At 37.5% G+C, this 20,486-nt stretch overlaps 1 protein-coding gene across 1 annotated transcript in view; it reads left to right on the top strand.

The window, feature by feature from the left end:
* Positions 1-20,486, top strand: part of UBE2R2 (ubiquitin conjugating enzyme E2 R2) — a 116,806-nt gene that overhangs the window by 934 nt on the left and 95,386 nt on the right. The window lies entirely within an intron of this gene.

Consider the following 20,486-nt stretch of genomic DNA (forward strand, 5'->3'; position numbering starts at 1 on the left):
GTCATTCCAGAGTCTGCCTGGTGACCTGACACTCTGAGGATTTGATGGGCTTCTTGCGTGGTGGTAGTTACAACTTTGCATTCCAGTGGGCGGTAATGAATAGGACCCTAGGGGTGGTAAATAAGGGTGCCTGCGTTTTCTGGCCATTATCTTACTGGAGGGAACGCTGGTTTAGCCCCCTTTCTGTTCTCCTTTCTCTGTTTACTTAATGGTGTTTCAAATGCCCTTTGTCCTCACCCTGCCACCAACTTTACTGCCCCCCCCCCCCCCCGCATGTAGAAAATATCTGTAGACGGTGTAACGTGTACAGGAGATTGATCGTCTCCCACTTAAGAGAGACAAAATTGAAACGTTTTACCCAGGTGGTTAGCTTTAGCAGATGGGGTGGTCTCACAGATGAAAAGTATCATCTGAGGTGAGATGGTTTCACTGAGTAGGACTGTTCCATAGCCACCCCCGATTTAAGACAGTGGTTATTATCATTCCTGAATCCATTGATTTTCTTTCTTTTTTTTTTTTTTTATTCCAACGTAAATAACTTGGAGGTATTGAGAGGTTTTTGTTTTTGTTTTCATTTTATCATTTTTGTGGGGATGATCACGGACTGAAGGTGGAATGTTTCAAATGGTGGAGGCAGACAGGAAATTAGTGCTAAGGAATCCATTTAATTTTATTTCCAAAATTAAGTAAAATAGAGCAGTGTGAGTCAATCTTGGTTTGCTTTGAAGGGAGGGGCTGTCTTGGCATAAGTTTCAAGTGAGTATCTTAGTCATGTAGTTATGATGTACATTTTTAGGACTACCCAATTACTTTTGTTTTTCTATCCTTCTAAAGGTAGAAACTTCAGTGTCAGCTTTGAAATTGGGTCAACTTTGTAGAAAATGTGAAGAATTGACGGGGATGTTTAATATTCATGCCTGTGATAATCAGCGAATATCTAGTGAAAATACATTTTTAGAGCAGCACCCTTACGAACTGTATGCTTAATCTTTTGTGGTCACTATACACTGTACTTTTTTAGATGCATGTATTAATGTACAAGTTATTAGTGACAAATTGAAGACGGTATTGCTGTATCTGCTGGCTAAATTTAGTGGCATAAAGTTTAAATTTCCATAAAGTGTCATTGTTTGGGGTAATGGATAGTCAAGGTGAGTGGGTACTAATTAGAATGATCTCCATCTCAGTGTTTAAAAAAAAACAACTATGTGAAAGGAAGTAATGGGCTGCAAATTGTATTTTTTGCTGAAAGAACAGGAAAAGGACTGTGGAAAATCCTCTCAGTTTGAAAGAAGTAGTATGGGGAGAGGATTCCCTACTGGAATTTTAGCTTTAACTTTTAATTTTAATTTTAAAAAGTAGGATTCCCTACATTGATTTCAGTTAGGTGTTTTGTAATTTCAATCCTCTTTAGAAAGAATGGTTGAATTTCATTGTATATGTTAATTTCTTAATCTTCAATTATGATATTTTAAAATGTATGAAAATTCTTAGGTAGGTTTTATGTTTTAGTCTTGTGTGAGAATTTTGTCAATTTTGTTTTCTTATACTTTATTCCTTATTGTATGGCCCTTTATCCCAAAAGTCTTTCATTGGAAAAAGCCAAAGTTATGGTCATGAGCAGTTGACACTTGTGATAGGTCTAAAACCATTGTTTTTTATTTCACTGCTTTTGTCTTAAAACAAGGCTTTTAGTGTGTTCCACTACAGCTGCAGTTAAAAGTTGGCACAGACCTTTTTCTACCACTATTCTCCCTTATCAGATAGTTCTTGAACATTTAGTATAATTTATTTTCAAGTTGAATTCTTTTTTCTATTTTGGATTGTAGTTTCTGAAGGCAGTGGAACCACCATTCTTTAAATTTTCCATGTTACTCCTTTAACTTTTACATATTAATAGGTTTCTTACTGATCTTTTTCACCGTGAAATAGTTGGCTCCAGTCTGTTCTAACTATGGCATCTGTTGTGGTAGAGACTTGTGAGACCTGTATTTCACAAATTTATTTTGGATTCATGTTGTCTTTTTTAAATCTCTCAAGTCTGTGATTCTTAGCTTTGGGCGGGCGGGGGGGGGGGGTGGTGTTGGATGTATGATAGGCATAGGTAGTTTCTTGTGCCTGTTTTTCTGGATATTCTAAAATCTTTCTTGGCCTTGCTTTTTTGTCCAGTTTCTTGGTCTCTTAGACTTACCGAGTGAACTTCTTTGCTGCTTCGACTGTTTCCTCTAGGGATCAATCATTACAAAACACAAAGTAGAATATAGCTTAGAATAGAGAATACCTCTGAACGTAATTTTGCTACTGTGGAGCAAGTTGGAATTTTATTGTCAATGGAAGAATAAATTGTTGATCAAGTGAGCAGTTAGTTAATGATGACTTTTAACAAGTGTACCTCATTCCTTTAAAAAGTACTGTCTTTTCAAGTAACTCCTGTTAATGATCACGACTTAGAATGGCTGCTTTGGGCTAGAACCTCCTTGGAACTCCTGCATTATTTATCTGAAAGCATGGTAGCAGTGAGTCTAGAGATCAGAAAGTGAGAGTGCCTAAGGGGGAACCTGGCTGTCACGGTTGGTAGAAAATGTGACTCTTGATCTCGGAGTTGTTGAGTTCAAGCCCCATGTTGGGTGGAGAGATTAAAAAAAGAAAGATAGTGCCTCTTTCGTGAGGTGTGTAACATAAAAGTTTAAATGATACAGAAAACTTAAAATATTGCAGTTAACCTTTTGTAGTTTTAATTTTATTCAGTATTTGAGAGTGAAATATAGGTGCCTTCCATTTGTAGAAAACTTCAAACTGATAATTTACAAAGTACTATATACTCAACATTTTCTTTAGTAGGAGCTTCTTTATCAGACTTAACACTTGATTTATATTAAAGAAACTTAAAAAAAATTTTTTTTCAACGTTTTTTATTTATTTTTGGGACAGAGACAGAGCATGAGCGGGGGAGGGGCAGAGAGAGAGGGAGACACAGAATCAGAAACAGGCTCCAGGCTCTGAGCCATCAGCCCAGAGCCCGACACGGGGCTCGAACCCACGGACCGCGAGATCGTGACCTGGCTGAAGTCGGACGCTTAACCGACTGCGCCACCCAGGCGCCCCTATATTAAAGAAACTTAAAAAAAAATTTTTTTTAAGCTTGCGAGAGAGAGAGAGACCGAGAGAGAGAGAGAGAGAGAGAGAGAGAAGGAGACACAGGATCTGAAGCAGGCTCAGCAGAGAGCCTGATGCTGGGCTCAAACCCATGAACTGTGAGATTACCACCTGAGCTGAAGTTGGATGCTTAACCGACTGAGCCACCCAGGCGCCCCTAAAGAAACTCTTCAATGATAGTTTTTTAAAATAATGGCTATGCATTATTTTCATTTGTTCTAGAATAAATGAATCTATTTTCTGCCCCCCTAGAAAAAACAAAACAACAACAACAAAAAACCTTGCCAGGCTTACCTTTAGTGCCGGGCAATGCCCTTCCGATTATAGCATACTCTATTTTGTGACTCTAATTTTTTCTTTTCCTTTTTTTTTCCTTTATCGTTTATTCATTTTTAAGAGAGCATGAGCAGGAGAGGAGCAGGGAAAGAGGGAGACACGGAATCTGAAGCAAGCTCCAGGGTCTGAGCTGTCATCACGGAGCTCTACTTGGGGCCAGAACCCACAAACCGTGAGCTCACGACCTGAGCCGAAGTTGGATGCTTAATGGACTGAGCCACCCAGGAGCCCCTGTGACTAATTCTTAATATAAAATTGAAACAGTTATTTTAGGACAGTGATTCTTGGGGTGCCTGGGTGGCTCAGTTGGTTAAGTGCCCCACTCTTGATTTTGGCTCAGGTCATGATCTCACAGTTAATGAGTTTGAACCCTGCATCAGGCTCCACACTGATCATGAGGAGCCTGCTTGGGATTCTCTCTCTCTGCTCTTTCTACGTGCACGGGCTCTCTCTCCCAAAATAAATAAATAAACCTAAAAAAGGGAAGACACTGATTCTTAGTCTTTTTGTTATATGGATCCTTTTGAGAAACCATTTTCTTTGGGAAAACATTAGCACATATAAACTGGTTTGCATACATTTTCTTTTTCTTTTTTTAAAGTAGGCTCTGCACCCAAAGTGGGGCTTGAACTCATGACCGTGGGATCAAGAGTCAGATTCTCTACCAAGTGAGTCAGCCAGACACCCCAGTTTGTATACATTTTCAGAGGGTTAACTAACAGGTTAAGAATTCCTGTTTTAAAGGATTTGGATAGGCAACTTAACAATTAACTTTAAAATTATAAGCATAGTGTTTTTTTTGTTTTTTTTTTTTTAAACAGTTGTATGATGAGTCTGTCAATATCTCAATTCTTAATTGTTTCTCAGTTACTTTGAGAATGAGTACCTCTTAGTGCTTTTAGCTGTAACCTTTTCTGGAAGTTGAACTTGTCTTGCGTGCTGAGTGAACTAAGGCAACACTATAAATGGAAACATAGTTAATGTCTAGTGGTTTGGGGCACTACTGTAGTAAATTTAGTAGTTTTAGTGTTCCTCCTACCACCTCCCCCCACCATAGCATAAGTATAGCATCTCCGTATTTATTTTATTTTTTAATGTGTATTTATTATTTATTTATTTATTTTTAAATGTTTTTATTTATTTTTGAGACAGAAACAGAGCATGAGCAGGGGAGTGGCAGAGAGAGAGGGAGACACAGAATCTGAAGCAGGCTCCAGGCTCTGAGCTGTCAGCACAGAGCCCGACGCGGGGCTCGAACTCACGAACCGTGAGATCATGACCTGAGCCGAAGTCAGATGCTCAACTGACTGAGCCACCCACGCGCCCCATTGTGTATTTATTTTTGAGAGAGAGAGAGAGAGAGGGAAACACAGAATCTGAAGCAGGCTCCAGGCTCTGAGCTGTCAGCACAGATCCCAACATGGGGCTTGGACCCACGAACTGTGAGATCATGACCTGAGCCGAAGTCAGATGCTTTAACCTAGCCACCCAGGTGCCCCAGTATTTTTTTTTTTTAATGTTTACTTTTTATTTTTGAGAGGGGGGAGGGGCAGATAGAGGGGGACAGAGGATCTGAAGTGGGCTCTGTGAAGACAGCAGCAAGCCTGAGTAGGGGCTCGAACTCACACTGTGAGATTGCAACCTGAGCCAAAGTTGGCTGCTCAATGCACTGAGCCATCCAGGTGTCCCGCATCTCAGTATTTTATAGAATATTTTTTTACCATATTAAGCTGATTCCAAAATTTTTTTTTCCTCTTTTTTTTAGTTTTTAACTTGTTGGAAATTGGGATGTGTCTTAAAATCTGTGAAGTCTTTTTTTTTGTTGTTTCTTTAATGTTTATTTTTGAGAGAGAGCACAAGTATACAAGCGAGTTTGGGGGAGGAACAGAGAGAGAGGGAGTAGAGGATCTGAAGCAGGCTCTCTGCTGTCAGTACAGAGCCTGATGTGGGGCTCGAACTCACCAACCATGAGATCATGACCTGAGCCAAAGTCAGATGCTTATCCAACTGAGCCACCCAGGCACCCCCATGAAGTCTTAAATCCCATCAGCCAGGTGGCACTTCAGATCTAGTTGTGAGAGAACCTCCCATTGAAATCTTGTAATAAATTTTTTTTTTAATGCTAGCATCAGTGTCTTAAATTTGATAAAATAAGTATAGTTTCTTTTTGAATGAAGAATTTGAGCCCTAGTTAATATTTTGTTTGCAGCATGTTGATTCTTGTGTTTCAGAGATTTGTGTTAGTAAATAATACTGAGTATTCATCAAAGGCAAAGCACTGTATGAAGAGTAACTTATAGAGAGTAAGGAAAGTGTTAGGATAGGTAACCTTAGACCTTATATGAATCTTAAAAATCTTTGTGTAGACTTTAAAATATGAGGTGTAGGTATTATTCACACAATTGTAAATGGTAATTTAAATTAAACCTTTTATTTTTATTATTTTTTTAAAAGGCACTGTTTTATTTTTATTATTATTTTTTAATGTTTATTTTTTAGATAGAGACAGAGTGTGAGCAGGTGAAGGGCAAAGAGAGAGGGAGACAGAAAATCTGAAGCAGGCTCCAGGCTCTGAGCTGTCATCACAGAGCCTGATGTGGGGTTCCAACACACAAACTTTGAGGTCATGACCTGAGCTTAACTGACTGAGCCACCCAGGCGCCCCTATTTTTATTATTAAAAAAAATATATATTAGTTTATTTTTGGGAGAGCACAAGTGGGGGGAGTACAGAGTGAGGGGGAGAAAGGATCCTAAGTGGGCTCTTTGCTGACAGGCTTGACAGCAGCAAGCCCCATGTGGGGTTTGAACTCCTGAACCATGAGATCATGACCTGAGACAAAGTCAGACACTCAACTGACTGAGCCACCCAGGTGCCCCTAAATCAAACCTTTTAAAGTTTGGAGGCCCATTAGAGCATTTGTCAACATAATGACAATCCGTCATGATAAAACGTCTGTTCCATCTTTGCAATTTAGTATTACTAATCCTAGTTTAAGGTTCCAGAAGAACCTGTCTTGTGGGAGACAAGTGAACTAAAGGAGGCCATCTAACAAATTGGTCCAACTCTGCTAGTTAGGGGGAAATAGCAGGAAGAGTTATAAATTCAGGGTTTAGGACTACAGAATTCCACCTTGCTGAAAGGTCATAGTTAAAAGATCTAATTCTTTTATGTTCCTGAACTTCTTTTGGACTGTTTCACATACAACTACAGAGATGTTAGAGCAAGACTGAGCCTCTTTGGATGTGTTCTGTCAACACAGAACTATTTTATTTCAACTTTATTCAGTAAGAAATTTGTTATTCAGAGTTTATGCTTATGTACCTTTAAGTGAGGTGATTCTGAAGTGAAAGGAATGATAGATACGAAATTAAAGAGAGAATTTTAGTTCAGATTCCCAAGGTTTGATATATAAATATTATTCCATATTAAAATTGGAAAACTCAGATTTTGGGATACATATTTAAGGTTTGTAGACAATAGTCCACTTTAAATACTATACTTGATTTGTTTTAATAACAAATATAAAAATGTTTTTGTTATAAATAGTAAATTGAATTACTGTTGTGAACCTGTTGGCAAGGTAAGTAGAATGAATACTTAAAACATATTAAAAACCAAGCACACAAATGTCCTAAAAACTTTGAATGCCATATCTAATTGTGGATACACACTACTAAGTACAGTATTATAGATATTAGTACCTAACATTTATTGAGGCTTACAATGTGCCACATCCTTTATAGGAATATTTTATAATCGTGTGAGGTGTGGTTACTGTTACTTTCATATAGGAAGAATGAGTCATAGCTCATTTAAGTTGTCCAGGGGTCTTCAGCTAGAAAGTTTAAATACCAAATTGTAGTACCAGACTGCTGGACTCTGAAGCCTGTGTTATTCTTTTACTGAGATCTTTTGCCACTTAAGATATGTTTGAAGGTATAAAAGTGGAGCTTTAAGAAAATCAAATTTATGGGGGTGCTTGGGTGGCTCAGTCAATGAGTATATCTGACTTGATTTCAGCCCAGGTTGTGGTGTCCCGGTTCATAGGGTCAGCCCCTGACGGGTTTTGCACCGTGAGCGCAGAGCCTGCTTCGGATTCTTTCTGTCCCTTGCTCTCATTTGCCCATGTGTGCATGTGCTCTCAGAATTGATAAGTAAATATTGTAAAAAAGAAAATCAGAGTTACGGAGTTTTTATAAGGAACTATTTAAAATTTTACTTAAGTTTAAAGGTCACAAGGGTAATATCTGCCCCTCCAAATTATGGGTCAAGATTGTTATGACGACATTGGTTTATATCTTAAGTTCACTGGAAAAAGGAGATTTTTTTGTTTTTGGATTACTTCAATTAGAGAATGATAAATCCTGTTGCAGAATGATTTTTTTTTTTTTTTAACTGGCAAAACTGTTCCTTTAATAGTAACTTTCTAATTACTTTAAGGGGCCAGTGGGTTAGTGCCACTGTTGAGAAATAGAAGTCTGAGGAAACTACTTTTGGGATTAGAAATGATACTATATCTCTCACAGAAATGATGGTGGGAGGATGATAGGAGTTACATTTCTTTTCTTTTCTTTTTTTTTTTTTTTTGATGATTTTTAAAAAAATTACATCCAAATTAGTTAGCATATAGTACAACAATGATTTCAGGAGTAGATTCCTTAGTGCCTCTTACCCATTTAGCCCATCCCCCCTCCCACAACCCCTCCAGTAACCCTCAGTTCTCCATATTTATGAGTCTCTTCTGTTTTGTCCCCCTCCCTGTTTTTATATTATTTTTGTTTCCTTTCCCTTATGTTCATCTGTTTTGTCTCTTTAAGTCCTCACATGAGTGAAGTCATATGATTTTTGTCTTTCTCTGACTAATTTCACTTAGCATAATACCCTCCAGTTCCATCCACGTAGTTGCAAATGGCAAGATTTCATTCTTTTTGATTGCCGAGTAATACTGCATTGTACATATATAGACCACATTTTCTTTATCCATTCATCCATCGATGGACATTTGGGCTTTTTCCATACTTTGGCTATTGTTGATAGTGCTGCTGTAAACATGGGGGTGCATGTGTCCCTTTGAAACAGCACATCTATATCCCGTGGATAAATGCCTAGTAGTGCAATTGCTGGGTCGTAGGGGGAGGATTTACGTTTCTTAATGCAGTATTGGCTTATACTTTTTTTTTTTTTAATTTTTTTTTCAACGTTTATTTATTTTTGAGACAGAGAGAGACAGAGCATGAATGGGGGAGGGGCAGAGAGAGAGGGAGACACAGAATCGGAAACAGGCTCCAGGCTCCGAGCCATCAGCCCAGAGCCCGACGCGGGGCTCGAACTCACGGACCGCGGGCTCGAACTCACGGACCGCGAGATCGTGACCTGGCTGAAGTCGGACCCTTAACCGACTGCGCCACCCAGGCGCCCCTTGGCTTATACTTTTATTTATTATTATCATTTTTTTAATGTTTGTTTATTTTGAGAGAGAGCAAGCAGGGGAGGGGCAGAGGGAGGCTGAGAGAGAGGATCCCAAGCAGGCTCTGTGCTGTCAGTGGAGAGCCTAATGCGAGGCTGCATCTCATGAACTGTGAGATCTCTCATGCATTATGAGATCTCTCATGAACTGAGATAATGACCTGAGCCAAAATCAAGAGTCCTACACTTAACCAACTGAGCCATCCAGGCGCCCCATGATTTATGCTTTTGAAATAATAATGCCTATGAGAAAGAATGAAATACGGCCTTTTGTAGCAATGTGGATGGAGCTGGAGAGTGTTATGCTAATTGAAATAAGTCATATAGAAAAAGACAGATACTGTATGTTTTCATTCTTATGTGGATCCTGAGAAACTTAACAGAAGACCATGGGGGAGGGGAAGGGGAAAAAAAAAAAAGTTAGGGAGGGAGGCAAACCATAAGAGACTCTTAAAAACTGAAAATAAGCTGAGGGTTGATGGGGGTTGGGAGGGAGGGCAAAGTGGGTGATGGGCATAGAGGAGGGCACCTGTTGGGATGAGCACTGGGTGTTGTATGGAAACCAATTTGACAATAAATTTCATATTAAACAAATAATAATAATAATGCCTTAGGGGCACCTGGGTGGCTTAGCCTATTGAAGTCTAGCTTTGGCTCTGGTCATGCTCTCATGGTTCTTGAGTTCTAGCCCCGTATCAGGCTCTCTGCTGTTAGTGCCTGCTTGGGTTTGTTCCTCTGTCTCCCTCTCTCTCTGCCCCTCACCTGTATTGTCTCTGTCTCTGTCTCTCTCAAAAATAAATGAACATTAAAAAAAAAAAAAACCTAAAGCACAATGCTGTAATACTTTTCTTACTATATTCAAGCACCATAGGAAACTTGAGCAGTTTAAGGTTAAAACTTTTTTTGTTCCTTCATTTGAGTGTTAAAGTGATATATTCCTACTTCTAGCATCTTTATTTTTTTTTATTTTTTTATTTTTTTTAGCATCTTTAGATTAGTACCATAGTTTTCATCTGTTCTGTGTCTGCATTTCCAACTTTCATAATTCATTATTTATCTGCTTTGCTGTATTTGCTTCATGGGCAGCTCATGTTTAATTTGAGGGATAAATTCCATGAATTTATCCTAATTTATCCTAATATCCTAATTTATACTAAGTGTGGCTCACTTAGTAACACACATAGTAATTCAGATTGTAAATATTGAATAATTACTGTCTTGTTGAAAATAACCGTAGCCTCATTTATAAAATAATATTAAGAATTGGCAAAGTTATAGCAGTTGGGGCAATATGTAGCAATCCTTTGTAGAAATAGAATAACTTAAAAATTTAGAAACCAGGGGCACCTGGGTGGCTCAGTCAAGGTTAGGCGTCCTACTCTTGATTTTGGCTCAGGTCATGATCTCATGGTTCATGAGTTCAAGAGTTGGCCACTCAGCTGACTGAGCCACCCAGGCACCCCACACATGTCATTTTTGATTCAAAAATAGTATTACTCAGGTTATTTACCCTGTTTACCAAGTTGAATCTCACTGTATCAGTTTTGGATATTAAATGCGACAAAGTAAAGTCCACACTACAGAGAAGTAAAGATTAGCCACTAACAAAGACAGTATGAAGTTGTACAATAAGCTTTGAAAGCAGTTCTCAAAAAATTCTGAATTGTTTGAGCACTGTGGGTGTAGCATTGTTGGAGTGGGTATATAGCCAGCCTCCTGAGGTATTTGCTCTGGAGGGGGCAAAGCTCATTTGAATTCTGGTAGTTGAGTTAAAAAAAACAAATCAAAACACTTATTACTTAGGCCCATCTTGATCTTACACTCAACTGCCATTTCCCCCATTGGCTAAACAAAGATAATGATGTCTTCAAGCTGTTAAGGACTAAGCCCTGTGGAAAAACTTCAGTGCTAATGTTAAACAACAACAACAACAACAACAACAACAACAACAACAAAAAGTGTAACTATGTCCTCAGGGTTCCCACCCTTAGTTCTTTGGAATTTGTTAATCATATTTCAACATTTACTCTGAATAAGAATGACAAAATTGGCTGCACAAAGAAAGAAATGTCTTGTTGAAGATATGGAAATTATGTTGAATTTAGATTTGAGATTCAAAGAATCTTGTATTAAAAGGGCTTTAAAATGAGTGCACTTCCTGAGTTTTGAATTAAATCTCCACCTTATGTAACTTTTTTCTGAAGATTTTTTTGTTGATAAATTATGGAATAAGTTATGTACAGAAAGGTTCCTTAAATTAAAAATAGTACTAGTAAGTGGTAAAACTGGAAAAGTTACTTGAGGATGTGTAAGTATTGTATTAAGGAAATCAGTTATTTCTAACTTAAAAATTTTTTTTTTCTATTATCAAATTGTGATCTTAGATTATGAGCTCTTTAAGAAATGCCACTGGATCGGGGCGCCTGGGTGGCTCAGTCGGTTAAGCGTCCGACTTCGGCTCAGGTCACGATCTCGCGGTCCGTGAGTTCGAGCCCCGCATCGGGCTCTGTGCTGGCAGCTCAGAGCCTGGAGCCTGCTTCCGATTCTGTGTCTCCCCTCTCTCTCTGCCCTTCCCCCATTCATGCTCTGTCTCAAAAATAAATAAACGTTTTAAAAAAATTAAAAAAAAAAAAAAAAGAAATGCCACTGGAGGGGTGCCTGGGTGGCTCAGTTGGTTGAGCGTCCAACTTGACCTGATTTTGGCTCAGGTCATGATCCCAGGGTGGTGGGATTGAGCCCAGCCTCGGCTTGAGATTCTGTCTTTCCCTCTGCCCCTTTCCCCTGCTTTTACTTGCTCTCGCTCTCACTCTCTCTCAAAATAAAAATTAAAAAATAAAAAAAAGAAATGCCACTGGATCTTTGAATTTCCTTAGCATTTCCCATAGGACCTAAAAGATAAAAGAATAAATGCTTATCTTTTGGGGAGTCACATCCTTTGAGAATGGCAGCCCCCCCTTCCTCCAAATTCTGCATGCAATTTCGAGGAATTACTGGTATTTGAATTTTCTCCATAGACCTTAAGTGATTCAACCTGTAGTCTAAGATATGTGGTAGACTAAAGTGGCTAAGTATTTAGACTGCTCAGTTACTTTAGTTGTGCTTTCCCTTTTGGGAAGAAATTGCATTTTATTTGGATTTTGACGTTTTATCTATAGTTGCCAGGTTGCCTCAATTAGATCTAATGTTCTTGATGACTGAAGTTTTTTTTTAAATGATTTTTTTTAAGTTTATTTACTTATTTTGAGAGAGAGAGAGAGAGAGAGAGAAAGCTCTAGTTGGGGAGGGGCAGAGAGAGAGGGAGGGAGAATCCCAAGCAGGCTCTGCATTGTCAGCATAGAGCCTGATGTGGTGCTTGAACCCACAAACTGTGAAATCATGACTTGAGCCAAGGTTTGATGCTTAACCAACTGAGCCACCCAGGCATCCCGTGATGACTGAAGATTAGCTAAAAATTAAGATTGAAATCTTGGTTATATAGTATTATAGCAAATGATAATCTTTGTGTAGGGCTCCTCTTATAATTTAAATACTATAAAACTTGTTTAGAAGAGGTTAAGAATTTTAGAACAGTGATAGTGAGAGGCATTAATTACCAAAACCTGCCAACCATAGCAACCTGGACCTCTGTAGTCTCATGAAGATAAAGATTGCTAAGCCTCATGTGGAAAATTAAAAGAAATAAAACAAAATAATTAAACCCAGTTCTGTTTTAGCCTTTTTAGAGTATCAGAAGACATTAAAAAGAAATTTTAAAACTAGAAGTGCATTTTGGAATTTCTTACAAAGTGGAGGATTTTAAAAGAGCGACTATAAATGTTATGAATATTCTTATGGGGTTCTTGATGCTTTAAAAAATAATTAGAAGACTACATTTTTAAAGCTCTGCTTGTACTTTGATAATACTCTATGTGCATGCATTTTGTTAATAATTTTGGTAAAGTTTAGCCAAATATGTACCTATATTTTTCTTTCCCCCAATATACATAAAGTTTCCTAAATAAAAGATTAACTATACCTAGCATGTACTGTTTACATATATACCTTGAATAAATTAATTATTAACAAGGTGGAGTAGGGAGGGAACTTTTAAAGTAGGTTAAATTTCTGTGGTGTGTGAATTATTATAAACTCTTCTGGGTTATTGTTTCAGCTACCAAATATGTCCTAAAGTGTGTACATCTTTAATTAGACCTTAATTTTTTGCCTTCCTGTTAGACATTTCTGCTAGTATGGCTTTTTTTTTTTAATTATGTTTTAATTATACTAAAAAGTAAACACTAAACTGGTCTCTACCTTTTTTCATAAGCCTCTTTTGTATTCACTTTCCTGGATATTTGACTGACACTGTCTACCCAACCACACGAGCCTAGAAGCTGGAAATCGTTTAAGATGATTTCTGCTTCCTCTTTTCACATATCCAATTATTTTTAGTATCTCATGTCTCTGGTATTTAGCCCCTCCTTTTCATTCCTGCTGCCACCATGTAAGTTATACTCAGTTGTCACTCAGACTGTGACAGTAGCCTCTTTACTGTCTTATGCCCCTCCAGTGTATGATGCTCCTAGAATAACCTTTCTAAAGTTCTTTTCTTTTTAGTTTTTTTATTTTTTTATTTTTGAGAGAGAGACACACACACAGACAGACAGACAGTGAGTGGGGGAGGGGCAAAGAGAGGGAGATACAGAATCCTAAGCAGGCCCCAGACTCCAGGCTGTCAGCACAGAGTCCAGCTTGGGGCTCCAACTCACAAACTGCGAGATCATGACCTGAACTGAAGTCGGACACCTAACCAACTGAACCACCCAGGCGCCCCTCTTTCTAAAGTTCTAATCTGACCTGTCTCCACCATCAAAAAAAAAAAAAAAAAAAAAAGAAAGAAAAAGACACTATCTTCCACAAAATGAAGTAAAAATTTCTTTGTGTGACATACAAAGCCCTTCATGATCTGGTTCTTACTTTTTCAACTGTATTTCCAGTTCTTGCTCCATAGGTAATTTTTGTTTAGGTTTTTTTTTTTTTTTTTTTAAGTTTGCCTAAGCAATCTGTATACCCAACATGGGATTTGAACTCATGACCCTGAGATCAGAGCTCCACCAACTGAGTCAGCCAGGCAGCTCTCCATAGATAATTTTTGACAGTGCCATTGCCTAAGCTATTTATCTATCTGGAATGCCCTTTTCAACTTTTCTCTTGTTCTCTTTAGTTCAGGGAACTCCAACTTCTATTTTAAAACCCCATTCACTATGAATGACCTGAAAATTTCTTGGGTTCACCCCCTCTAACCTACACTCTTCCCAATTAAACTGTTTTAAGGTAAACTTAGATATCTTATTCTTTGATCTGTAAATACTGGAGTCCTAAAAAAATAAGTACTCTTTTTAAAAACATAATTGCATTATTCTTAATAGTAATTCCTACACCTGAAACTAATGTAACATTATGTGTCAAATATACTCAATTAAAAAAAATCCTTAATATCTAATATGCAGATTTCCCCACTTGTCTCATAAACTTTTAAATTAGTTTGAATCAGGATCCCATAGAAAATCCACAATTGCATTTGGTTTATATGCCTCTTAAGACTTTCTTAATCGATATATTATCCTTTCTCCTTTTTTTAAATGTTTGTTTTCAATGTTTATTCATTTCTGAGGAGAGGGAGGAGCAGAGGCTGGAAACAGAGGATACAAAGCAGGCTCTTTGCTGATAGCAGAGAGCCGGATGCGGGGTTCAAACTAAAAAACTAGGAAGGAGATCTTGACCCTAGCTGAAGTTGGATGTTTAAGAGACTGAGCCAGGTGCCCCCGCCTTTTTTTTTGATAACAGTTTTATTGAGATACAATTCATACACCGTACAATTCACTTACTTAAATGTACAATTCAGTGTTTTTTTTTTTAGTATATTCACAAGAGTTTTACAACTCATGACAATCAACTTTACAACATTTTCATCACCCAGAAAAGAAATTCCATACCCATTAGTTGTCACTCCTCATTTTTCCCCAAGCCTTAGGCAAGCAGTCTACTTTCTGTGACTGTAGATTTGGTTATTCAATAAATGTACAGATTTACATTTCATATGAATGGAATCCTGTAATATACAGTCTTCTGTGACTGGCTAATTTAGCATAACGTTTCCAAAATTCGTATGTTGTGGCATGTATCAGTACTTCGTTTATTTTCATTGTTAAATAATGTTCCAGCGTATGAACATTTGAGTTGTTTTCTATTGAAAATAACACTGATAGGAACATTTGTGTACAAGTGTCAATGTGGGCATATATTTTCATTTCTCTGAATTATTGGGTCATATAAGAACTCTGTATCATTTGAGGAACTCAGACTATTTTCCAAAGTGGTTGTACCATTTTATATTCCCACCAGCAGTGCTTGTGAGGGTTCTAATTTCTGTAATCTTGACCAACACTTCTCTCTTTTTTTTTTAAACTTTATTTTTTGCCAATTGAATATATTTAACTGCTAAACTGCTGTCTTCGCTTTTAAGGAATTCACTATTGTATTGGACTGGTAATAATTATGTTTCATTACGTAGTAAAGGATATTATTATAATACTAAAAGTAATGGAAGGTTACTATGTTTCTAACACTGGTGGTCACCAGACATAGTCATGGAAAGTTCTAGCCCCAAACCTAGGTAGCCACTTATGTTTTCCACATTGTTTCTTCTCTGTTTAAATTCATAAAACTTCCCATGCAGGATCTAGTCATATCTCACCTTCTCATATCTCATGGAGCTAAATTTAGGTTAGTAAATTTGGTGGAGAAAAATACTAATTTCTTGATGGAATGAAATCTGTTATGCAGGTATTATACAGGAATTTAAATTTTATAACATTAAAGATGTAATGAGGGACATTTATTAAGGGTATTAGTTTATTGTTTTTCTAGGAAAAAATTCAAGCAGCATGAAAGTCTTTCCCTTGAAAATCACTTGACTGACATGTGATCCTTCAGAAAAATATTCTATGCATGTACAAACATAACTATGGATTTTTAAACTATAATTTTAATTATACTTAAAAGCTTTTTCTGCATCTTGTTTTTAAACATAATAGTTTATTTTGGAGATCTTTCCATGATCAGTATTTGTGGATTGTCTCATTAATTGTAACTGTTGCACAATACTCCAGTTAAGGATATACTTTATTCAACTGTCTATTGATGGGCAATTAATCATTCTCAGATTTTTTTTAATGTTTATTTTTGAGAAAGAGAGCGCACGCGCGCAATTGGGAGAGGGGTAGAGAGAGAGGGAATCTGAAGCACGCTCCAGGCTCTGAGCTGTCAGTACAGTGCCTGACACTGGGCTCTAACTCACAAACCATGAGATCATGACCTATGCTGAAGTTGGACACTCAACTGACTGAGCCATCCAGGCACCCCAGTTTTTGACTCTTACAAGCAAAGCTGAAAAGGGACATTTTTACATATCTTTATATTTTTGTGAATAGATTGCCTGGATTAAAGGATATATGTATTTAAATTTTACTAGTCAAATTATCCTGCAGAAATACTAATTTTTATTCCATGATGTAATTTTTATGGGTATTGTCAAACTATAAAATTTGCAGTTCTGATAAGTCAGCTTTTATGATGGTTGTTTCTCTTAATTGTCAATGAAATTTAGCTTACTTTCATGTCATTGGCCATTTGTAATGTATATGCAGGCTATCTATACATGTCCTCTGCCCATTTTTGTTAGGTTTTGTTTTTATTTATTTTAACTAGGATAAAGGCTGTGTGCCTAAAGAAGGTTGCTTGTTGCAAATATTGTTCCCATGTCTCATTTATTAATGATGTAATTTAAAATATTAATTTGTGCTTACAAATCTACCCAAAGTTAAACATGAAGACAAGCATGGAGAAAATTGTATTTGTCACTGTCATGACAGTAGGCTAGAAGAATTTGTGGGGTTTAGAGTAAACTCTTCTAAAACATTGTCTGTGTGGATGATTCCTAGTCTGTGAACAAACTTGATTCAAATAAGTTACAGGCTGATACAGAGTTACCTGTATTTTACTGCGAAAATGGTAGTAGCTCCTTTCAAAAAATAAAATGTTAATCCCCACTTATAATTCAATACGTGTTTATTATAGAAAGTTAAAAAAAATTTTTTTAATGTTTGTTTATTTTTGAGACAGAGAGAGACAGAGCATGAACGGAGGAGGGTCAGAGAGAGGGAGACACAGAATCTGAAGCAGGCTCCAGGCTCCAAGCTGTCACCAGAGAGCTGGACGTGGGGCTCGAACTCACGGACTGTGAGATCATGGCCTGAGCCGAAGTCGGATGCTTAACTGACTGAGCCATCCAGGAGCCCCTAGAAAGTTTTAAAAGTTCCTGAAGCTATAAAGAAAACGTCACTTATATTGATGTTACTTAGAAGTAATACTTTTTTTTTTTTTTTTTAAACTAAGTTCTGTGCCCAACATGGGGCTTGAACTTGTGACTCCGAGATCAAGAATTGCATGCTGTACGACTGAGCCAGCTAGGCACCCCTAGAAGTAATACTTGTAATACATTTTCTTCTGAATATGCTATAGTTCATCTCAAAAATCAGATACTGTGTATTCATTTTTTAAACTTAATATATTCTGAACATTTTCCCAGCTGTTATTTAACCTTTTCTCTCTTGTTGGACCTGGGGATTTATTTTCCTTTCTAAAAAATACTATCTTTTTTTTTTCCTCCAGTTTATTTATTTATTTTGAGAGACAGACTGCGCCACACACAAGTGATTGGAGGAGAGGCAGAGAGAGAGAGGGAGAGAGAGAGAGAATCATAAGCAGGCTCTGCCCTCAGTGCAGAACCCAATGCTGGGCTCGAGCCCACAAACTGTGAGATTATGACCTGAGCTAAAGTTGGACACTTAACCGACTGAGCCTCCCACGTGCCCCTAAACAATACTGTCTTGAATACATTTTTATATCTATATTTGTGTGTTTTTCACATAAGTTTCTGGTACTGGATATATTGGGTCAAAAGTTATGAACATCTCCATATACATTTAGAGAAGATATTTGGAACTGATTTTGACAAGATAAGATGCAATAGTAAAAATGCTAATTTTCTAGAGGGCTAGGAAACCATTAAAGACTTGGCTACTATGCCTTGGTTTTACATAGTTATATATGGAAAGTTAATGGGATTAGATTAGCCAAAATGATTTTGAAAAAGAAGAGCAAAGCTAGAAAATTCATAATACCCAATTTTAAGATGCAGTATAAAGGAATACTAATCAAGAGAGTGTGATATATTGAACTAAAGAAACAGAATAGAAAACTGAGAAATAGACCTAAATATAGTCAACTGATTTTTTGACAAAGGTGCAAATAATTCACTGTAGAAAGGACAGTCTTTTTAACATATGGTGTTGCAAAAATTGCTCATCTGTATGTAAAGAAGTAAGCCTCAACCTATATAATGTATTTTATGCAAAAAGTAACTCAGCATGGATCATAAACCTAAATGTAAATCATAAAGCATTAAAACCCCTGGAAGAAAGCCTTGAGAAAAGTCTTCTTGACCTTGAGTTTGCCCGAGAGCTCTTAGATACAGCACGAGAGGCATGATCCCTGAAAAGAAAAAAATTGATGAAGTGAACTTCATCAAAATTTAAAACTATTTTCTGTGAAGGACACAGATAAGAGAATGAAAAGACAAGCCATGAACTGGGAGAATGTATTTGTAAACCACATATCTGAGAAAGAAATGAGAATATTCTGGGGAGGGACATGGGAATCTGGTGGGCGTTTCCAGGTGATTTAAAAAAAAATTTTTTTTTAATCTTTATTTTTGAGAGAGAGAGAGAGAGACAGAGTGAGAGCAGGGGAGGAACAGAGAGAGAGGGAGACACAGAATCCGAAGCTGGCTCCAGACTCCAAGCTGTCAGCCCAGAGCCCGACGTGGGTCTCGAACCCATGAACTGTGAGATCATGACCTGAGCCGAAGTCGGACGCTTAACCGACTGAGCCATCCAGGCACCCCTCCAGGTGATTCTGATGTAAAACAAGGTTCCTATTCCTGATATTCAGTGTGATTCTGTGTTTTGCTTTATAAGTAGAATGACTTTATGTTCCAGAGTTATATATTTATACATTTTTTTATTAGCCAAAAAAGAGGTACTTTAAAATTCACTGTTATGTTTATGTGACTACCCTACCACCAAGTACCATCTTCTCATGTAACCATGACACATACCTGTGAAATTATAACCAGAGGTGTTCTTTAAGCTTTGGAATTTTTATGTTAATAGCGTATATAATTTTTTCCCAAGGATTTTTCTACGTGATCTTTTTATTTTTTAGTTTTCTTTACTTAAAAAAAAATTTTTTTTAACCTTTATTTCTTTTTGGGAGTGAGACAGAGCACGAGTGGGGGAGGGAGACACAATCTGAAACAGGCTCCAGCTGCTCATTGTCAGTGCAGAGCTCCACCCAGGGCTCGAACCCATGAACTGCGAGATCATGACTTGAGCCCAAGTCCCATCTTAACTGACTGAGCCACCCAGGCACCCCTAATTTTCTTTAATTTTTTATTTTGAGAGAGCAAGTGAGTGTGCAAGTGCACAAACGGGAGGGGGGCAGAGAGAAGGAGAGACAGAATCCCAGGCAGGCTTCACGCCATCAGCACAGAGCCACATGTGCGGCTTGAACTCATGAACTATGAGGACATGATGCAAGCTGAAATCAAGATTCAGACACTTAACTGACTGTGCCACCCAGGTGCCCCTATATGATGTTCTTAATGAGTAGTTGATAGTTGTGATTTTTGTTCAGGCAAGGAAATTACTTCATAACATGTCTAATGTATTTCTGAAGCAGTAATTTAGTAAATGAGAACACTAGGAAAAAGTATTGCTAAGTTGAATATTTTAGCTTCTCATGTAATGCTCTACAAACACCTGGAGAAGGATTTGGGGCCTAGGTAAATCATCATTATGTTATTCTTATATATAATTAAAACTATAAATATTAACTTCAGAAATATGGAGAACATTTAAAGTTTGTTATTTTTGTTTATGTATACTTTTGTTTACCAATATTGAGTGCTTACATGTGTCAGGCACTGTTGTAGGTGCCAAGGGTACAGTGAACAAAACCCTTGACTCATGGTGCTTATATTCTAGTGGGAGAGATAGACAATGAACAAAAAGTATATGGCATCTTAGAAAGTGGTTAAGCGCTAAGGAGAAAAGAGTAAAATAGTTAAGTAGGGGTCTGAAGTTAGGAAGAGGATATTAAAAATTTTTGTGTGTGTGACAATTTAGATATTTCTGAAGAAATGTGACTTTTGGAATGTTCTCATAAGGGGCAGAGTTAACTAACCATGAAGATCTGAAGAACATCTTACTTGAGAGCTAAAAAATAGTGTGTTGGGGCACCTGGGTGGCTTAGTTGGTTAAGCATCAGATTTACGCTGAGGACATGCTCATGATTTTGAGCTCCACATGGGGCTTTCTGCTATCAGCATGAAGCCTGCTTCAGATCCTCTGTCTCCCCCCCGC

Source organism: Felis catus, chromosome D4, assembly GCF_018350175.1.
Source record: "Felis catus isolate Fca126 chromosome D4, F.catus_Fca126_mat1.0, whole genome shotgun sequence".
NCBI classification, from domain to species: Eukaryota; Metazoa; Chordata; class Mammalia; order Carnivora; family Felidae; genus Felis; species Felis catus.